Raw genomic sequence first — 20615 nt, 5'->3', positions numbered from 1 at the left:
TTTTATTTATTTATTTGACAGAGAGAGATCACAAGTAGGCAGAGAGGCAGGCAGAGAGAGAGATTGGGAAGCAGGCTCCCCGCTGAGCAGAGAGCCCAATGGGGGGCTCAATCCCAGGACCCTGGGATCATGACCTGAGCTGAAGGCAGCAGCTTAACCCACTGAGCCACCCAGGCGCCCCTCACATATATTCTAATGTGAAATATCTTCAGTATATACCATTTTTTTTGAAATTCTACATTTGTTTAGTTCTTCCTTTCCACCCAGAGTTGTTTAATAAGGAGTTTTTAAATTTCCCGGTAGAAGAGTCTTTATACTATAAGAAATGATCAGGGTCTATTAAACTCTTGCTACTCAAAGTATGATCCTTAGTCCAGTAGTACAATTACCTGGGAGCTTGTTAAAAATACAAAATTTTGTCTTCCACTTCAGACTCGTTTATTTTTTTTTATTTTATTTTTTTAAGATTTTATTTATTTATTTGAGCATGAGAGCAGGATGAGGGACAGAGGGAGTAGCAGACTTCTTCTCGCTGAGAAGGGAACCCAACATGGGACTCAATCCTGGGATTCCAGGATCATGACCTGAGCTGAAGTAGATGCTTAATCAACTAAGCCACACAGGCATCCTCACTTCAGACTCATTTAATCAGAGTCTACATTTTAATAAGACCTTCCAGGTGATTTACATGCATATTAACATTTGAGAAGCTCTAGTATGGACCACTCTTTTGAAAAATCTCATCAGGGCGCCTGAGTGGCTCAGTCAGTTGGATGTCTGTCTTTGGCTTGGGTCATGATCTCAGAGGCCTGGGATGGAGCTCTGCATCCAGCTCTCTGCTCAGCGGAGTGTCTGCTTCTCCCTCTCATTCTTCCTTTGTGCTCTCTCTCTTTCAAATAAATATATAAAATCTTTAAAAAATAAAAATCACATCAGGGGTATGGCTTTAAGTCCCAGAGTGCAGCCAGGAAGGAGAATGTAGAGGCTAATGATTTAGCTAATAATTTTTTTAAATGGCTACAATCAAAAACCTAAGAAATACCAAGTGTTGGCAAGGTCATAGGAAAAAGGGAACATTCGTGCTCTGTTGGCAGGAGTGCAAACTCTATAGCCACTGTGGAAAAGAGTATGGAGTTTCCTCAAAATATTAAAAATAGCATTTCCATGTCATCCAGTAATATCACACTACTGGATATTTAACTAACAAAAATGAAATCATTAATTTAAAAAGATATATGAACCCCTATGTTTATTGTACCATTATTTACAATAGCCAAATTATGGAAGCAGCCCAAGTGTCCATCAGTAGATGAATGGATAAGGATGTGGTATATATACAATGGAGTATTACTCTATGGTCTTTTTAAAAATAAAAATCTAACACTTAACTGGCCTAGGACACATAAAATAAGAAAGTAGAATGTGAAAGGAAGAGAGGGTTTAGTCAACAGGTGGATGGATTTTAGGCAGTAGTGGGAATCTTCACGGACTGCAGGCATTGAACCTCAGAAGTTATGTTGGAGGAACTAGGAAATTTTGTCTACAGTTCATTAGGCCAAAGCTTTGTTTGGACATAAAACCTAGGCATAAGGGCAAATGTCAGGTGTATATGTGCAGGAGTGTTTGTGTGTGCATATGTGTATACTGACAAATAAGTACTGATACACAATCCCATTTCAATCACACAGCCCTTTTTGCTGGAGATACTATTCATTAGGACCCTGTTGTACCTTCCAAGGGAGGAATTTCAGTTTGTGGCATTAGGATTCAACCACAATACCACCTAATGAAGATTTCAGTTGTTCATCAAAACTGTCTCTTTGTATAGAAAATGAAGCAGAATTTTCCAAACAGCAAAATAATCCTCCTTAGAGTTGGATCAGTTTAATCAGTCTCTTGAGGTCAGGGTGCAGTTAGAGACATCAATTACTAAAGATCTTTGGCTCCTGCTATAAGAATCTGTTATTTCCAGCTCTCTATATGGATCCCTCCCTAAGGTTTCCATTGCTAGAAAGTTAACTAATAGTTGACCACAGAATGGAGGGTCTGTTTCTGGATTCTCTATTCTGTTCCATTGATTTTTTGGTCAGCTGATCTTCAACAAAGCAGGAAAGAATATCCAATGGAAAAAAAGACAGTTTCTTCAATAAATGGTTCTGGGAAAAATGGACAGCCACATGCAGAAGAATGACACTGGACCATTCTTTTTTAAAAATTATTTTTATTAACATATAATGTATTATTTGCCCTAGGGGTACAGGTCTTTGAATCATCAGGCTTACAGATTTCACAGCACTCACTGTAGCCCATACCCTCCACAATGTCCATAACCCAGCCATGCTATCCCTACCCCACAACCCCCAGCAACCCTGTTTGTTTTGTGAGATTAAGAGTCTCATGGTTTATCTCCCTCCTGATCCATCTTGTTTCATATTTTTCATTCTGTACCCCCCACAAGCCCGTTCCCTGCCTCTCAAATTCCTCCTATAGAGAAGTCATATGATAATTGTCTTTCTCTGGTTGACTTATTTCACTCAGCATAATACCCTCCAGTATCATCCATGTCATTGCAAATGGCAAGACTTCGTTTCTTTTGATCTATTCTAATTCTGCTTCATTTTCTATACAAAGAGACAGTTTTGGTGAAGATATCTATATAGATATCTATATCTATACATATATAGATATCTATATAATATATCTACATATACATATATATGTATATAATATACCACATCTTCTTTATACACTTTATCCACTCAACTGTTGATGGAAATATAGGTTTATTCCATAGTTTTGCTATTGTGGACATTGCTGCTATAAACATTTGGGTGCACATAACCCTTTGGTTCACTACATTTGTATCTTGAATGTAAATACCCAGTAGTACGATTGCTGGGTCATAGGTTAGCTGTATTTTCAGCTTTTTGAGGACCTCCATGCTGTTTTCTAGAGTGGCTGCACCAGCTTGCAATCCTGCCAACAGTGTAGGTGGGTTCCCCTTTCTCTGCATCCTCGCAAACATCTGTTGTTTCCTGACTGGTTAATTTTAGTCATTCTGAATGGTGTGAGGTATTATCTCCATGGTTTTGATTTGGATTTCCTTGATGCCCAGTGATGTTGAGCACTTTTTCATATGTCTTTTGGCCATTTGGATGTCTTCTTGGCAGAAATCTTAGTTCATGTCTTCTCCCCATTTCTTGGTTGGATTATTCTTGGGGTGTTTAGTTTTGGTAAGTGCTTTCTAGATTTTGGATACTAGCACTTTATCTGATATGTCATTTGCAATGATCTTCTCCCATTCTGTCAGATGTCTTTTGGTTTTGTTGGCTAAAACTAACAAGACAGGAAACAACAAACGTGAAATCCCAATAGTTCATCTTTGCCCTTGCTTCCCTTGCCTTTGGCAATGTTTCTAGGAAGAAGTTACTGTGGCTGAGGTCAAGAAGGTTGCTTCCTGTGTCCTCCTCAAGGATTTTGATGGATTCCTTTCTAACATCGAGGTCTTTCCTCCATTTTGAGTCTATTTCTGTGTGTGGTGTAAGGAAATGGTCCAATTTCATTCTTCTGCATGTGGCTGTCCAATTTTCCCAACAGCATTTGCTGAAAAGACTTTCTTTTGTCCATTGAACATTCTTTCCTGCTTTGTTGAAGATGAGTTGATCATAGAGGTGAGGGTCTATTTCTGAATTCTCTAGTCTGTCCCATTGATCTATGTGTCCGTTTTTGTGCCGGTACCCTACTGTCTTGATGAGTACAGCTTTGTAACAAAGCTTAAAGTCTGAAATTGTGATGCTGCCAACTTGGGTTTTCTTTTTCAACCTTCCCCTGGCTATTTGGGGTCTTTTCTGGTTCCTTATACATTTTAGGATTATTTGTTCCATTTCTTTGGGAAAAAAAAAAGAACCAATGGTGTTTTGATAGGGATTGCGTTAAATGTGTAGGTTGCTTTAGGTAGCATAGACATTTTCACGAGATTTGTTCTTCCAGTCCATGAGCATGGAACGTTTTTCTATTTCTTCATTTCTTCCTCAATATCTTTCATGAGTACTTGATAGTTTTCTGAGTATAGATCCTTTACCTCTTTGGTTAGTAGGTATCTTGTGTTTTTGGGTGCAATTTTAAATGGGATCCACTCCTTAATTTCTCTTTCTTCTGTCTTGTTATTGGTGTATAGAAATACAACTGATTTCTGTGCACTGATTTTATGTCCTGACACTTTACTGAATTCCTGTATGAGTTCTAGCAGTTTTGGAGTGGAGTCTTTTTGGTTTTCCACATAAAGTATCATACCATCTGCAAAGAGTGAGAGTTTGAATTCTTCTTTGCCAATTCAGATGCCTTTTATTTCTTTTTTTGTCTGATTGCTGAGGCTAGGACTTCTTTTAGTGGTCGATTTTCTGTTCCTAGAATAGCTGCTCTTCTATCTCCTGTTGAGTTTGTAGGTGTTCAGAATGGTTTGATAACTAGCTAGCTGAACTCCCGGGACCTAATGCTATTTCAGTTTCCTACTCCTCCACCGTCTTGCTTCTCACTGGACCATTCTCTTATACCATGCACAAAGGAAAACTCAAAATGGATAAAAGACCTCAGTGTGAGAAATCCATCAAAATCCTAGAGGAGAACACAGGCAGCAACCACTTTAATCTCAGCTGGAGCAACTTCTTGGTAGAGACATCTCTAAAGGCAAGGAAACAAAAGCAAAAATGAACTGTTGTGACTTCATCAAAATAAAAAGCTTATGCACAGCAAAGGAAACAGTCAACAAAACTAAAAGGCAACCTACAGAATGGGAGAAGATATTTGCAAAAGATATATCAGATAAAGGGCTGGTACCCAACATCTATAAAGAACTTCTCAAACTCAACACCCCAATATCAAACAATCCTGTCCAGAAATGAGCAAAAGACATAAACAAACATTTCTATAAAGAATACATACAAATGGCCAACAGACATATGAAGAAATGCTCAACGTCACTTGGCATCAGGGAAATACAAATCAAAACCACAATGACATACCACCGCACTCCAGTCAGAATGGCTAAAATTAACAAGACAGGAAACAACAAATGTGGGCAAGGATGTGGAGAGGGGAGAAACCTCTTACACTGTTGGTGGGAATGCAAGTTGGTACATCCACTTTGGAAAACAGTTTGGAGGTTCCTCAGAAAGTTAAAAATAGAGTTACCCTATGACCTAGGAATTGCACTACTTGGTGTTTACCCCAAAGATACAGATAAGGGAGAAGAAGGGGCACCTGCACCCCTAGTTCATAGCAACAATGTCCAAAATAACCAAATTGTGGAAGAAGCCGACATGTCCTTCAAGACATGAATGGATAAAGAAGATATGGTTTATATATATAGTAGAATATTATCAGCCATCAAAAAGGATGAATGCCTACCATTTACTTTGACATGGATGGAACTGGAGACTATTATACTAAGTGAAATAATTCAAGCAGAGAAAGACAATTATGATATGGTTTTACTTACGTGGAATATAAGAAATGGTGCAGAGAGAATCATAGGGGAAAGGAGGGAAAACTAAATGGGAAGAAATTAGAGAGGGAGACAAACCATGAAGGACTCTTGACTCTGGAAAAAGTTGTGGAAGGAGAGGTGGGTGGGGGCATGGGGCAGTTGGGTGATGAGCATTAAAGAAGTCATGTGATGTAATGAGCACTGGGTGTTATACACTGATGAATTCTTGAACACTACATCTGAAACTAATGATGTATGTTGGATAATTGAATTTAATTTTTTTGACAAAATTTATTAATTTTAAGTGAATATTATCATACAAAATCTTTTCTTTAATTTTTTCACTGTTCCAAGATTCATTGTTTATGCACCACACCCAATGCTCCATTCAATATATGCCCTCCTTAATACCCACCACCAGGCTCACCTAATCCCCTCTCTCCTCCCCTCCAAAATCCTCAATTTATTTCTCAGAGCCCACAATCTTTCATTTAAATTAAAACAAAAGAAAGTTAACCAATAAATACAAAAGAAATTATTTGATTTTATTTTCTGAATTTATGCGTTTCTCATATTTTAGTTGTAATAGTTATATCTCATTTATTTGTATCTTTTTTTTTTTATCATGAAAAAACTGTATTTAGATTTAGCCAGCTGGACTCAGTTTAGATGATCCCAATTTTGTTGGCAACATCCAAAGCATCATAGTCAGGGGCCAGCCGGACGTATGCCTTCTTCTCTCCATCAGGCCTGATTAAGGTGTTGACCTTGGCTACATCAATGTCATAGAGCTTCTTCACAGCCTGTTTGATCTGGTGCTTGTTGGCCTTGACATCCACAATGAACACAAGTGTGTTGTTGTCTTCTATTTTCTTCATGGCTGACTCAGTAGTCGGGGGAACTTGATGATGGCATAGTGGTCAAGCTTGTTTCTCCTAGGGGCGCTCTTTCGAGGGTATTTGTGTTGCCTTCAGAGACGCAGAGTCTTGGGTCGTGGGAACGTAGGTGATGTGCGGATCTTCTTTTTTTTGTGACTGTGGACGCCTTTCAGCACCGCTTTCTTGGCTTTCAAAGCCTTTGCTTTGGCTTCGGCTTTGGGAGGGTCAGGGGCTTCCTTCTCAGCTTTCGGCGCCATCTTGGTAAAAGGCTCATTTATTTGTATCTTAAAAGTAACAACCAAATTGAGGTGGATGTATTGTTGTTATAATGTCTGTTTACATTCTTTCTCTGGGATTTTTGTCTATTTGTTTGGTCTTAATAATATCTTTAAAAACTGTTTTCACTTTTATGGTATCTATTTCATGATTTCTTAACCAAGAAGAAATATGATATTAAGCACAGAAGCAACAGGAGAAGAATCCATTCTCCAACCAGGAAAACTTTTAAGGGTTTATTTCCTAACCCACCTCCAAGTCCCCTCAGAAGACAACTTAGTTATGAACATTCCCTAGTTCTAGACTGCAGAGCAACACACAGATCCCCCTGCAGGGTTGAAGCATTTCACTCAGTAGCTAGGAGTGTTGACCACTGAAGGCTCACAGCTGCATTCCTTTCCAGAAATTACCTTCAGCCAGAGGATACTCCATCACCTTGAATTATGCACCCTCCTAATGCAATGACTATATCCAATGTCTCCTTGATCCTAGGTATAAGGATTTGTCCCCCTTACCCAATCAAGACAAGTGTACAGGACTATCTCCATTCCAAACTACCTCATAGGATCAGCTGAGAAGTCTGGTAAACCTGTTGTAATTCACCTTCTGTCTCTGCATAGTTCACACCAGGTGTTCATCCTGAGCATATTCCATGAAAAACTTTGGGCATGAAAAACTCTCAGAGTCCAAGATGGGTGATGGCAAGAATGGCCATAGAAAGTAGATTCAACTGGGATTACAAGCTGGCAGGCTGAAAACAAGGCCCACAGACTGCCCTCTCAACTGGCCTGGGTACTATTCCAGTTGGAGCTCTTAATATATTGGCACAATATGCTTCCCTTTTCTTCTTCTCTTTCTATATTAAAAAGTACTTTTTTTAAGAGTAGGAGAAGTTAATTAAAAATTAACTTTTTAATTATATGGGGGTGCCTGGGTGGCTCAGTTTGTTAAGCATCTGACTCTTAGCTCAGTTCAGGTCTTGATCTCAGGGTAAAGAGTTCAAGCCCCTCAGTGGGCTCCATGTTGGGCATAGAACCTACTTTAAAAAAAAAAGAAATAAAAGTTAACTAATATGAGTTGTGTGTCTTTATTCTGAGTTGGTTTTAAATCTGATCATGGACATTAGGGTTTAAGCAGGAGAATGTGGTAGGCAGCCTCTAAAATGGGAGCCAGTGATCCCTACTCCCCTGGTATTCATGCTCTTGTGTAATTACTTCTCCTTGAGAGTGAAAATACCTAGTAACTTATTTCTAACAGGTAGAATGTGCCAAAAGCATTGAAATTGACTTTTAAGATGAGATTACCAAAAAACTGATTTCTGTCTTTCTGACCTTCTTATTTTCTCCCTCTTGGAACCTCTTTTATGGAGAATCAAGTCAAACTTCCATGTTTTGAGAAGCCCTTTGGAGATATTCATGTGGCAAGGAACTGATGTCTTCAGCAAGCAGCCAGAGAGGACCTGAGGCTGAGCTAGATGAGTGAGCTTAGAAACGGATCCTCCCTTAGTTGAGCCTTGAGATGACTAAGGCCTGGATGACACCTTGACTGCAGACCATCCAGCTCAGTCATGTCCAGATTTCTGACTGCTGTGACATGATAAACATTTGTTTTAAGCTACTAAACCTATAATTTTAAAGCTTCAGTGAGCTATAATTGACAAACAAAAATTTATATATATTTAATGTATACATTTTCTTCCGTTTGGATATGTACATATACCTGTAATACCATCATCACAATCAAAATACTAAACATATCCACCACCTCCAGAAATTTCCCTATATCTGTATGTTTGTGGTAAAAAACACTTAACATGGAACTGTTCTCTTAACATGTGTTAAAGGGACATATACTTCATTGTTAACTATGAGTATTATATTGTACAGCAAATTTATAAAACTTTTTCAACATGCAGAACTGAAATTGTATATCTATCCTGCACCAGTTCATTTCTCCTCCCCTCAGCTCCTGGTAACCACCATTCTATTCTCTGTTTCTGTGAGTTTGCCTATTTTAGATACCTCATATAAGTGAAATTATGCAGTATTTATCCTTCCATGCCTTCTCTTATTTCACTTGGCGTAATGTTCTCTAGGTTGATCCATGTTATCACAAATGGTAGTATTTCCTTCTTTTTAAGGCAGAATAACATTCCATTCTATGCATATACATATTTTCTTCTTCCTTTCAGCTGTTGATGGACATGTGGGTTGTTTCCATATCTTTACTATTGTGAATAGTGCTGCAGTGAACAAAAGGGTGCTGATATAACTTGAAGATCTTGATTTCAATTCAGAATAAACATTATATTTATATGGGGTCGTTAGTTATACAGCAATAGGTAACTAAAACAGAGGGTTGATACTTCTTACGGTATACTTTCCCCTAGCCCTATTAATATGAGCCTTTCCAAATCAAGTGCTAAGCATAGAGCCCCAGAATCTAGTGATAAATTGCATGTTTGGAATCATATAAGAAGGACATGGCTTTGGGGTTAGGATAGTAGTGGATAACTGAGTACTGTATTTCCTCACAAGTTGACTTCAAAGACATCTGTCTCTAAAAATAGTGTCATTCATTTTCTTTTTGATTGTTTTATGTATTTTTTATTAAGTTCAATAGCCAACATATAGTACATCATTAGTTTTTGATGTGGTGTTCAATGTTTCATTAGTATTCGTTTTCAAACAAGCATGAAAGCAAAGTTGATGGAGTGGTAGGACAATTTTTTCAACTCCATAAAACATTTTAAATATGCATAATCATTGAAATAGTACAATGAATATCAGTAAACCCCCCACCTAGATTAAATTAACATTTTGCCATATTTGTTTTAAATGCACACATGGATAGGTGTATGAGTGTATTTATATATAAACCATATCTTACACATACGCTTGATACACATATGAAGACAGTGTACATTTACTCCAACGTGCATCTCCTAAGCATAAGGACATTCTCCTACATAACTGTTGTACTCACTGTGGTAGAGGAGCTGGATATGATGGGGAATGGGTAGATATGCATGGTGCAAGGAGTGCAACATATCTAACTCTTTGTACACATCATTTTGGATCCTCTCATCATCAGCTATCCCATGGAAATTTGTCTGCTTGTTTCCTTCCATCCCCAGCTGTAGCAGCTTCTCCATGTGGAGCCTGATCAAGTTCATGTGTACACTAGCAGACAGTTCTTGCCCAAAAGAACCTATCTCTCACTTCTCATCTCTGGTTTTTCTTATTGACACTAAGTCCTAAGATCCTATAAAATCTGCTTGGTGCTCATACAGGGACAATGCAGAGCAGGACCTGTTAACTCCTAAAACAACCAACCTTTATTTTTTAACAAGATATAGAAGCTAGCAGATAAATCCTCCCTCTCTCCTTATTCTGAGTAGGTTTTCTAAAATGACAAGATGGTACCATGATGGTAACATTCAGTCACACTTATTTCAAAATGGTAACCAGCTCGGTATAACATTACACTGACTTGCCTATTTTGTCTAATCATTTCCCCTTTCTGTCTCTCCTGCTTGCCTGAAATTACAACCCTCAATAAAGCACTAGTAAATATGCTAATGACTCGGGCTTTCCTTCCAGTGGAACCCAGGCAAAAACACTTTTCTTAAGCTTCTACTCTAGAATTGTCCTCTATACAGGCAGGTACTGTGTCTTTCTGGTTTGCCCCCTTTTTCCTCAGTAACATTCTTATCAAGTAATAGACAGTTAAACATGAGTTAAATAACTGAAAGAAATAGTAATTTTGTGTTAATTCTATTAACATAATTGAAAGGAAATGATATTTTAAGAATTAAAGAAGCTGGAGGTGGAAATGTTATTTAAAGATTCAGGCAAAAAAAAAAAAATTCATGGGCACTCATTCTGCTTTCTACCCATGAATGAAAATTTTGCCTAATTCGCATGGAGTTTGGTTCAAGAAGATAGAGGAGCTGATGCCTGTGAACATTCCCTTGTAGGACACACATAAAATTAGTGCTTGTTACTTTTTAAACTTTTCTTTTTTTTAAGATTTTATTTATTTATTTGACAGACAGAGATCACAAGCAGGCAGAGAGGCAGGCAGAGAGAGAGGGAGAAGCAGGCTCCCTGCTGAGCAGAGAGCCCAACCCTGGGATCATGACCTGAGCCAAAGGCAGAGGCTTTAACCCACTGAGCCACCCAGGTGCCCCTTTAAACTTTTCTTGAGTGGTGACATAATTCCCCAATCTAAGAGGGCAGGTGCAGCAAGGTTTAAGCTTCCATATATGGGGAATTTTAAGTACTGCTAGTAGGATCCCTGGCAGCTGTGACCACCCCCCCCCCCAACAGAAACCTTTTGAAATATGATGCATCTACGTCTTCTCTGGGTGGACACCTAACCTCTGATAACTTTCTGCAACCTAGGAAAAATAAATCATAGATTTAAAATAACCATATAGTAACCACCCCTGAGATCTCTTTATTCTTGTCTGAAACCTACCAGGAATACTTAGAAAAATGAATTGCATGAATAAGTACAGATAATAATTGTACTCCTGCTGCCTTCCTTAGAGATTTCACCAATTTTCCTAAGTTCGGTGCTGAGGACGTGGATTTATTGTTGAGAAACAGTCTCAGACATGAAAAGTAGGTTTTGATATCAAGAGAAGCCATCTGCTTGAGACCGCAAAGTGACTGTATGGCCACTACTTCCACATTCTTGTTTTGTCCAAATATGTTTCCGGAGGAAGAATTTAGTCTTCTTAGAAAAGACTTTAAAAAGGAGGTGTTGGCAGTGGTCTCTGTTTACGCAGAAAGTTATATGACTTGGGTCATCTGTAGTAATAAGGAAAAAATATTTATTGTTTTTCATGTGGAATAGAGTCCTATCACTATTTATTGAGTTTATTTTCTTTACTACCAAATTTCAGATTCAATCCTATTTTTAATAGTTGCAACATTTTTACCCCCATGTGAATCCTGAGAATAAATGCTGGAGAGTTACTTATCTTTCAGGTGTACACACTGAGGGGGTCTCCCAATTTAAAAAAAAAAGACACAGGCTAAAAAGACCCAGGAAGCTCATTGGCTCCAGCCTGACCAATCATGTCCAGCTTCCAACTCTGCCCAATCATGTCCTTTCACCTCCTATTTAAGTGAGACTTCCGGAGTCCACTAGGGTCTTTGTGCTGCTAACTAAGGTGAAGGTTGAATGTGGGTGACTGGATCTATCAGTTAGTTTCTCTTTTCTGTTAGTGTCTTTCTCTCTGCTTTTCTCTTTCTGCCTTAAGAGACCGGGAATTTCCTGCTGTCTAGCTGTGGGAAAGACAAGCAAGATGAATGAGACACCTAGACTTAATTCCCTTTATCTCACTAAATCACAAAATTTAGTTGAGACCTAAGCAGTAAACAGCACTTTATTTTCACTAACATCGGAGCAAAATTTGGTATTGAGTTGAGAGAAGCGCTTTGAGCTGATCAAATACTAGAGACCATTTTAGACCAGATGGAGCTCATTTTCCTATCCGGGCTTCCTTTACTTTGCTGTTGCGGGGTTGCTGGAAAACCTGGGACAGGAACAGTGTCTAAAGAACATTAGAGGTTGATGCTAGCTACCGGTTGGGATAAGAGAATTAACCCCCCCTTTTATTAGGAAGGGTATTTCTAACTCCTAGATTTACTGTGTTTTACAATGCAAGGTTGCAGGAAGGACTTTCTTTAGTTGTTTCAATCTTTGGTTCTAACTCTGGCGTAATCTCTTAAAGCAACCCTCCCTCATTCTTGATAGTGTTACTGGCTGTTATCTTTCCTATTCTGACTTAAAATATCTCATGTCAGAAGAGCGCTTTACCTGTAGCCCATTATCCTCCTGGTGCTTTCAGTAGGCTGGCTTTATAGCTACTTTCTGCCTCCAAGCCATCCTAACCTTCTTTGAGGAATGATCCATAATGTCTAGAGAAAGCTATAGGATAACTGCCTTGTCTGAGATCTTTTACAAATCCTTTCCTCAGGACCCCTGGACTGTTTGAACATTCCTTAATTCTATATTTCCTCTCAATCAGGTAGCTTGAAACCAGAGAAACACTTTGGTGTTCACTTAGGTTCTGATTCATCTTGCTGGAATTTGAGAGGCAGGCTCTAAATGAATGGCTTTTACTGGGACATAGTTCTATTCCTGTTCAGTTCTCCCTTTCTTTGAAGCTCCTGACTTGGTATTTATTTTGTCCTCATAAAAGTATATGGTCCCTCTTGTGTATTTCCTGGGCCCCTAGCTGTTCTAGTCCTTGAGATTTTATTTCCGTCCTAAGTGGCCTCATTTCAATCTTTCCTGCCCTTGGGGTTTAGATGACAGTAGATCATAACAGTCCTTTAAAGTCCAGTCTTCAGTGTTTTTGTGGGATCCTAGACCCAAGAGTTCCCTTTCCTACTTCCTCATGTTGAACCTACAGATATTTCAAAAATCTGCCTGAGAACTCCATTTTCTCCTAGGGCTTTGTATTCAGACATTGCTCAGCCTAAAGGGTCTCCACTTAACACCGATTTAAGCAACAAGATTCCCAGAATGTTTATGAGCTGTAGAAGTGATGGAACTGAACCAGGAGATGGGATTGTGATACTGACCTTAAAACTTTGCTCGTTCCCTCATGCTACTTCTGTACACAGGGCATGAATCCTGATACAAGCAGAAGTAGCCATGAAATGCATTGAGAACCTATTGAGGGTGAACTCTAAGGGCCCTTTCCTATAGAAGAAATCCTTTGTCCCTTATAGGGCATTTTAAGGTTATTTTTTCCTTGAATTATACAAGCACTTACTCCTGTCTGAGGGATGTGCTGTGTCCTTAATTCAGAAACTTAGATGCTGTTCATCACTCATTAACAAGACAACCCAGCAGAGTTGGATCACCTCACTATGGCTGCTTCCCTGGAGAGCTTATGCTGATTCAGTGTAAAATGAAAATTCCTGTTTTGTGACTCATGATAGAAATATCTTAGGATCTATTTCCTAGTAATTGTCAGAGGTTTGGATCTAAAGATGTCCTACAGCACACAAACTACACCCTAACAATGGCAATTAGAGTGGTAGAAAGTGCAAGCTGGACTTTGGGGGGGAAGGAAGGTGTTAAAAACCTGGATCAAATGTTGAAGGAGTTTGGAGCAGGGAAGACAAGGGTGGGGACAACCCTCTGGCTCCAGGAGGTGTTCCTGGTAGTGGGGCACCATGGCTGTCGGTGTCTCAAGGATTCCCTTGGGGAAGTGCAGCAGAGCACCTGGAGTTGCTGCTCAACCTAACACATCCTAGTGCTGACACTTAGAGACATTACATCCCAGTGGAGATCTTCCTGTTTTCCGCACTGGTTCCCAGTATTGCTTTGGTCTTACCATAGGATTTTTTTTCCCCTCCTATGAACTGAAGGTTGATGGTCCAATTGGTGGTTCACTAGATTTCTGTACCTGAGTAATGTCTTCAGCTGAAAATTATTCCAGTCCCCTGGGGGTTTTTTGTTTATAGTTCTGACTTGATGGCTCCTGAGCTGGATTCAATTTAGGATGCTTTTTTTAAAAAATATTTTATTTATTTATTTGACAGATCACAAGTAGGCAGAGAGGCAGGCAGAGAGAGAGAGGGAGGAAGCAGGCTCCCTGCCGAGCAGAGAACCCGATGTGGGGCTCGATCTCAGGACCCTGAGATCATGACCTGAGCCGAAAGCAGAGGCTTTAACCCACTGAGCCACCCAGGCGCCCCCCTAGGATGCTTTTTAAAGCACTCTTACACCTGGGCTGTTTGGTCTTATGACAACAGTCAAGGTCAGGGCAAGGTGAATGGTCAGTTTCAGAAAACATGGCCATGGTGACCTCATCTTCCTTCAGCTGTCATTGCTGTGTTCTGTCACGGACAATCCCAAGTCCCATTCAAAGGCTACCCAGGGTTTGCATATCCTGCATTTGTACTAAGACTTCACTTGAGTAGATGGAGATATGAAGCAGTCCTTCTGGAAACAGGTAATCCCAGATTCCCTTCACAGACCTACACTAAAGGCCTTTCTGCAGTGAGATACCTGAATTTCCTATAGCCCTTACTAATGACTGCAATACATGTATCTTTGAACCCATTCTTCTCACCTTCAAAAATGCTTGATCTCAGGCTATATTCAACTAGCATAGGAGAAAAACTCATAATGCAAGTTATTTTTCTCCTCTCTTTTCCTAAAAGCAGACTTGTGATTATGTGCTTTACTCCAAGTTTTTATAGAGCTAGTGGCATTAACAACCATGAAGGATGTGTTGGTGGGAACATAGGGTTAATACAAATGTAGTATTTTTTTTTCCTTCCAGCTGCTGTTACTTGTTGCTTTGTCATATTTGTAATCCTGCAATTACTTTAATAATGCATATTCTCTATCACTTTGTCAAATCACAAGACACAAACACCCATCCTTTTAACAGTAGCTCTTATAAGCAGTCCCTTCATCAGTGATGGACGCCTAATGTTCAAAATATTTCTTATCCTTGCCCACAAAAATCATCTTTAGACTTAACGAGATTCTTTTAGAACTTTGCATGTGGTTCCTGAAATTGGAACTTTGCTTAAGTCTCTAGTCTTCTGAATGCACAAACTCTGGTGTACTACGGGAATCCCATTCCTGCTTGCCTCCACTGCTGGATCAATGAAAAGATGACCACTTAATCTCCATGTCCCTGAAGTCTGACCTCTACACCCCCATGAAGGGAGCAGCACTGGAAACCACCTGTGACTCCTCTCCACCACACTGGCCCTTTCACAAGGGATGCTTATCAATCCATCAGCTTCATGGAGATGGCAAAAGCCAAGTACTGGTCCACACTGTTCTAAGCCATTACATCTAATCCTGGTGCCATCTGTAGCCTGCAATAAAAGGGGACTTCTTGGAGCACCTGGGTGGCTCAGTGGGTTAAAACCTCTACCTTCGGCTCAGGTCATGATCCCAGGGTTCTGGGATCGAGCCCCACATCAGGCTCTCTGCTTAGCAGGGAGCCGGCTTCCTCCTCTCTCTCTCTCTCTTCCTGCCTCTCTGCCTATTTGTGATCTGTCTGTCAAATAAATAAATAAATTTTTTTTTTTTAAAAAAAGGACTTCTTCACAAAGTGGACTAGTGTTTTGCTCAGCCCGCTAAACTATCCTTTTGGATTGAGAAGCAGATGGGTAGTGAATGGCTTTAGGTCTTGTTCCCATACTCCAATTCAGGTGAATCCATCAAACCAATACTTCAGTTCCTATGGTGAGGCAGTTGTGTGTTAGAAGCCTGGATGCTGGTGCCAGACTATCTGGGCTTGATTCATAGCTCTCCTACTTAGGACTTGTGTGTCCTCTGAAACTAACCTCTGCTCCTCAGTGCCTGTGAAACAGGGTGATAGTACTTAGACTGCAAGATGGTCATGAAAACCAAGGGAGTAAATGGATATAAAGCGCTTAGAGTATCTAAATGATAGCAGGCACTAAAATATTGGTTCACAGCTGCTAATTGTTTAAGCACCTATAGGAGAAGGAATGTAACTATCACTTGGGAACCCCGGCTCTTCTATAGTTTATCCACACCAACTCTGTTTCCTGGAAAATACCAAGCTCTGTCCTTCTCCATATCTTCACACTTCCAGTTTCTTCAGTCTGGAAGATTTCTTAATAGATGTAATTTTGTCTTCTATCACTTAGCCTTCAGCTATCACTTGAAGGAATCTTGCTTGAAGCATGTTTTTTTGAGGCCCTTTCTCCTGCTAGACTAATTCCTATTGTGAGATATGTTCACCTCTATATGACCAATAGCTGAAACCTTGTAGTGGCAGAATATATTTCAATATATTGGCTGAGTGAAAACGAATGCAGGAGTATCTCACCACAAGACCGGAAATGAGAGGTCAAGAATGATACCTTGTTTAATGGGATAGTGGGGCAGCACAGAGCTTGGGATCAGAGGGGAAGGTCCGGGAAGGTCTGAGATACAACCACTCTGTCTCTTGGGGAAAGGGCTATGTTATGCTGTTGAGCATGTGATACAGTAGTTGAGGCTTAAAAGCCTATGTGTCCAAGAATTATTTCCCCCTCAGGAAGCAACTCAAACTACAACATCTGTAATTTAGTAGGGAGTCTGGGAAAATCAAACCACCTTGTAGTATTGAACTAAACTAGTTAGCTAAAATTTATAGGGTGAATTGATCAGGAGAAATGAAATGGTTAAGGAATTTAGTTATACACCCAAATTGGCATCATGCTCTTCAGCCTTCCCATCTGATTATGGGTTCTCTCCTAGCAGCAAGGTCTCAAGTATTTTTCCTTGAAGCACATGAAAAGTTAATTCTTCCTGAATGTTTAAGGGTTTGAGGGGCCCGTGATCAAAGGAGCTAGACTGATACAAAGCAAAGGTCAAGCAAGGCTTTATTTTGCACCAACACCAAGAATCAAAAACCGGCCAAGGCCATCTCTTACAGAGAGAGTGACCACCCCCAGCTTCAGACTAGCTTTTATAGAGCAAAGGCCATGTGGTCGAGCCTGGCCAATGAGATTGTCTCCACTTGGCCTGACTTGTCCTTACATTCTGGGCTTTGTTATCTCCACCTGACCTGACCTGTCCTTGTATTTGGGCTCTGTTATCAGGGACTGGTCGACCATATTTTACTGGTTTCCCAGACTTGCTTTTAAGTAAGTTCATCTGGGGGGAGGGGAGCAGGGTCAGTTTAAGTTTTACTGCACAAACAACAAAATGGCTGTTTAACTAAGATGGAGTCGCTCTGGCTAAGTAGGCCCCTACAGGTTGACCTAGGTCATCAGACTCAAATTCCAGAACAGATTCATAACTGTATTTTGTTAAGAAATTCCAGAACCCCCTCATCCCTAAATATAGCAGCTCAAAAATGGCTTTCTACACCTCCGGAGACTCTTGACCCAGCAGGGTTAGATTGTCCTCACCTGTAGCTACCTTCCTTTGGCAAACTTCTCTGGATCCAGAGTAACTCAAATGAAATCTTCTGTGTCGGGCTGTGATGGCCCTTCATCAGGCATATCTAGGATCCTGTGATTCCTGCCACATAAGAATGGAGCAAATCAGCCTCTTTGCCATTCTAAGCTCTCTGTGCTCCATAATCTGAAAGGAATGGATGAAATCAAACAGCTGAGCAGACTTCATGATGTTGCACAGAGTAACTCATTAAACAGGTGGGAATAGAGGTTATCAGCCCTCCCAGAACACAAAACCTCTCCTTCCAGAGGTTGTCATTGACAATGGAATCAGCACAAGCAACCAGATCAGAATAGAGCATCAGCTTTATTAACATACAATCAAATATTTTCCTCTTGGGAAGGAATAAGTCCAAGAAGGAACAAAAATGTTCATTTCTGGGAAAGAAACCCTCATGGGAGAAAGCACAAAAGACAGGCAACAGGGGTTTCCTCCTGCTCTCCTGACCAAAGCTGTTTTTTTTTCCAACTACTGAGCTTAATAACAATTGTTGTTCCATTTTATTTCTCTCTAGAAGGGACCAGCTGGGTAATCGGATACTCCTATTTCTAACGTGACTTACTAAACAACTTGTTTAATTGTTTAGTAGTTGTTTACTTCCTAAACAACTATTTTTATATATTCTAAATATATAAATACTATATAAATATTTTAATATATAATATATATTTAATATATAATATATAATATTAAATATATATTTAATATATAAATATTATAAAATATTATATAAATAAATATATACTAAACAACTTGTTTAGTTGTTTAGTAGTTGTCTACTTCCTAAACAATTATTTTTATATATTCAAACTAGTGATGTTTGATTCCTTTGTTCCTAAAAAACCTCTCAAATCAATAAACAACTTGGACCAATTAACATAATGCTGCCCACTTGTGCATAGCTCTAGAAACTTGGAGTCCCATACACCATTGATTGCTAGAGCACATGAAACTCAGTTGATTTTTTGTTTTGTTTAAAATGTTTTAAAATGTTTTGTTTGAAAATGCAATCCTGGCTTAAAAGCGGTAAGGAGAACTATGCTGTTGGCAAAAATCCTTCTGCCAATCCTTAAAACAGATGTACTGAAGTTTTTAGTCTCCTACACTCCATGTGGGACTCAAGGCCCTAGGAAAGTATGACTGCCCATTCAATCCAAGGTCTGAAGAAGAGAGGATTCTGACCCCAGGATATGCTTTCTTCCTCCACACTCTCCCTCACCCTACAAGTTAAGGGTAACTTCTTTAGCTTCATCCCCCATGAAGTTAACCAAGACACTTGAAGTACAGTCACTGAGTTTCTGGGAACAAAGCCAGGATATTCTGTTACCTAATAATGGTTCAGTGCTGTCCTCTAACCTAGAATTATAATTACATGCACAGAGGCTACCCACAGAGCTTCCAGTTGCCCCCTCCAGTGGAGTGAGACAGCACTAACTTTCGTGGCAACAATGTGACTATACAGGGGTACTTCCCAGAAACTTGTGTCCAGAGATTTTATTAGAGCTTAGTCACATAGATCAGACTGACTGCTAATGTGACCAAATTCAGTCTCCTGTCCCTCTTGAGATCAAGATAAGTGTGATCCAAAACCCGACCCTAAGCCACATTATCAAGTGAGGTCCAAAATGTACCCCCATCCCACCTCCCTCACCTGGTAAACAAAGACACAGGCATGGCTTGCCAAGAGCCCAGAGGAAAGGCAGGCCCTCAATTTGGGTAATCAATTCTTCACTCATTTCTTAGAATTTATTCTAAGAAATTAGAATAATTTCTTAGAATTTTTCTAAAACGAGAGCTTTTTTTTAAAATTTATTTATTTTCAGCGTAACAGTATCATTACCAGTGCTCCATGCGATCCGTGCCCTCTATAATACCCACCACCTGGTACCCCAACCTCCCACACCCCCGCCACTTCAAACCCCTCAGATTGTTTTTCAGAGTCCATAGTCTCTCATGATTCACCTACCCTTCCAATTTACCCCAACCCCCTTCTCTCTAACTCCCCATGTTCTCCATGCTTTTTGTTATGCTCCACAAATAAGTGAAACCATATGATAATTGACTCTCTCTGCTTGACTTATGTCATTCAGCATAATCTCTTCCAGTCCTGTCCATGTTGATACAAAGGTTGGGTATTCATCCTTTCTGATGGAGGCATAATACTCCATAGTGTATATGGACCACATCTTCCTTATCCATTCGTCCGTTGAAGGGCATCTTGGTTCTTTCCACAGTTTGGTGACCGTGGCCATTGCTGCTATAAACATTGGGGTACAGATGGCCCTTCTTTTCACTCCATCTGTCTTTGGGGTAAATACCCAGTAGTGCAATGGCAGGGTCATAGGGAAGCTCTATTTTTAATTTCTCGAGGAATCTCCACACTGTTCTCCAAAGAGGCTGCACCAACTTGCATTCCCACCAACAGTGTAAGAGGGTTCCCCTTTCTCCACATCCTCTCCAACACATGTCGTTTCCTGTCTTGCTAATTTTGGCCATTCTAACTGGAAGCTTTTGAATTATGTGGAACTGGCTGTGAAATCTCATACTCAAAGATTCTCAAGTTAAATTTTTAGCCGAATTTGAAATCTAGCTATTGTTAAACACATGTAATAAGGTAAGTTTAAAAGGATTATTTTGCTTTCATTTAGTCAACATGAAGGCCTCTGTGAGCTTTTTACTGAAGTGCATTTTAAAGATTTTATTTAGACATGAGCAGAGGGAGAGGAAGGGGGGAGGAGAATCTCCAGCAGGCACTGTGCTGTGTGTGGTCAGGGAGCTCAGTCTCAGGACCTGACATCAAGAGTCCGTTGCTTAACAGACTGAGCCACCCAAGCACCCCACTATTGAAATGCATTTAAAAGTAATTGCTATTTTTAAAGGGTCAAATATGGCTACTTCCTGAAAGCGTTTTCTACCTGAACTGTAAAAATATGTATCCTTCTTTGAAAATGAGTTTTGATTACCAAAAACTAGACAAGCTAAGCCAGTATCACCTATGGCATCTA

The 20615-nt window shown here is 39.8% G+C and overlaps 1 pseudogene; it reads right to left on the bottom strand.

The window, feature by feature from the left end:
- Window positions 1-6150: 6150 nt before the first annotated feature.
- Window positions 6151-6620, bottom strand: LOC116599242 (annotated as a pseudogene).
- Window positions 6621-20615: the final 13995 nt, after the last annotated feature.

Source organism: Mustela erminea, chromosome 9 (genome assembly GCF_009829155.1).
Source record: "Mustela erminea isolate mMusErm1 chromosome 9, mMusErm1.Pri, whole genome shotgun sequence".
Taxonomy (NCBI): domain Eukaryota; kingdom Metazoa; phylum Chordata; class Mammalia; order Carnivora; family Mustelidae; genus Mustela; species Mustela erminea.
This window is presented reverse-complemented; position numbering and strand designations above follow the sequence as displayed.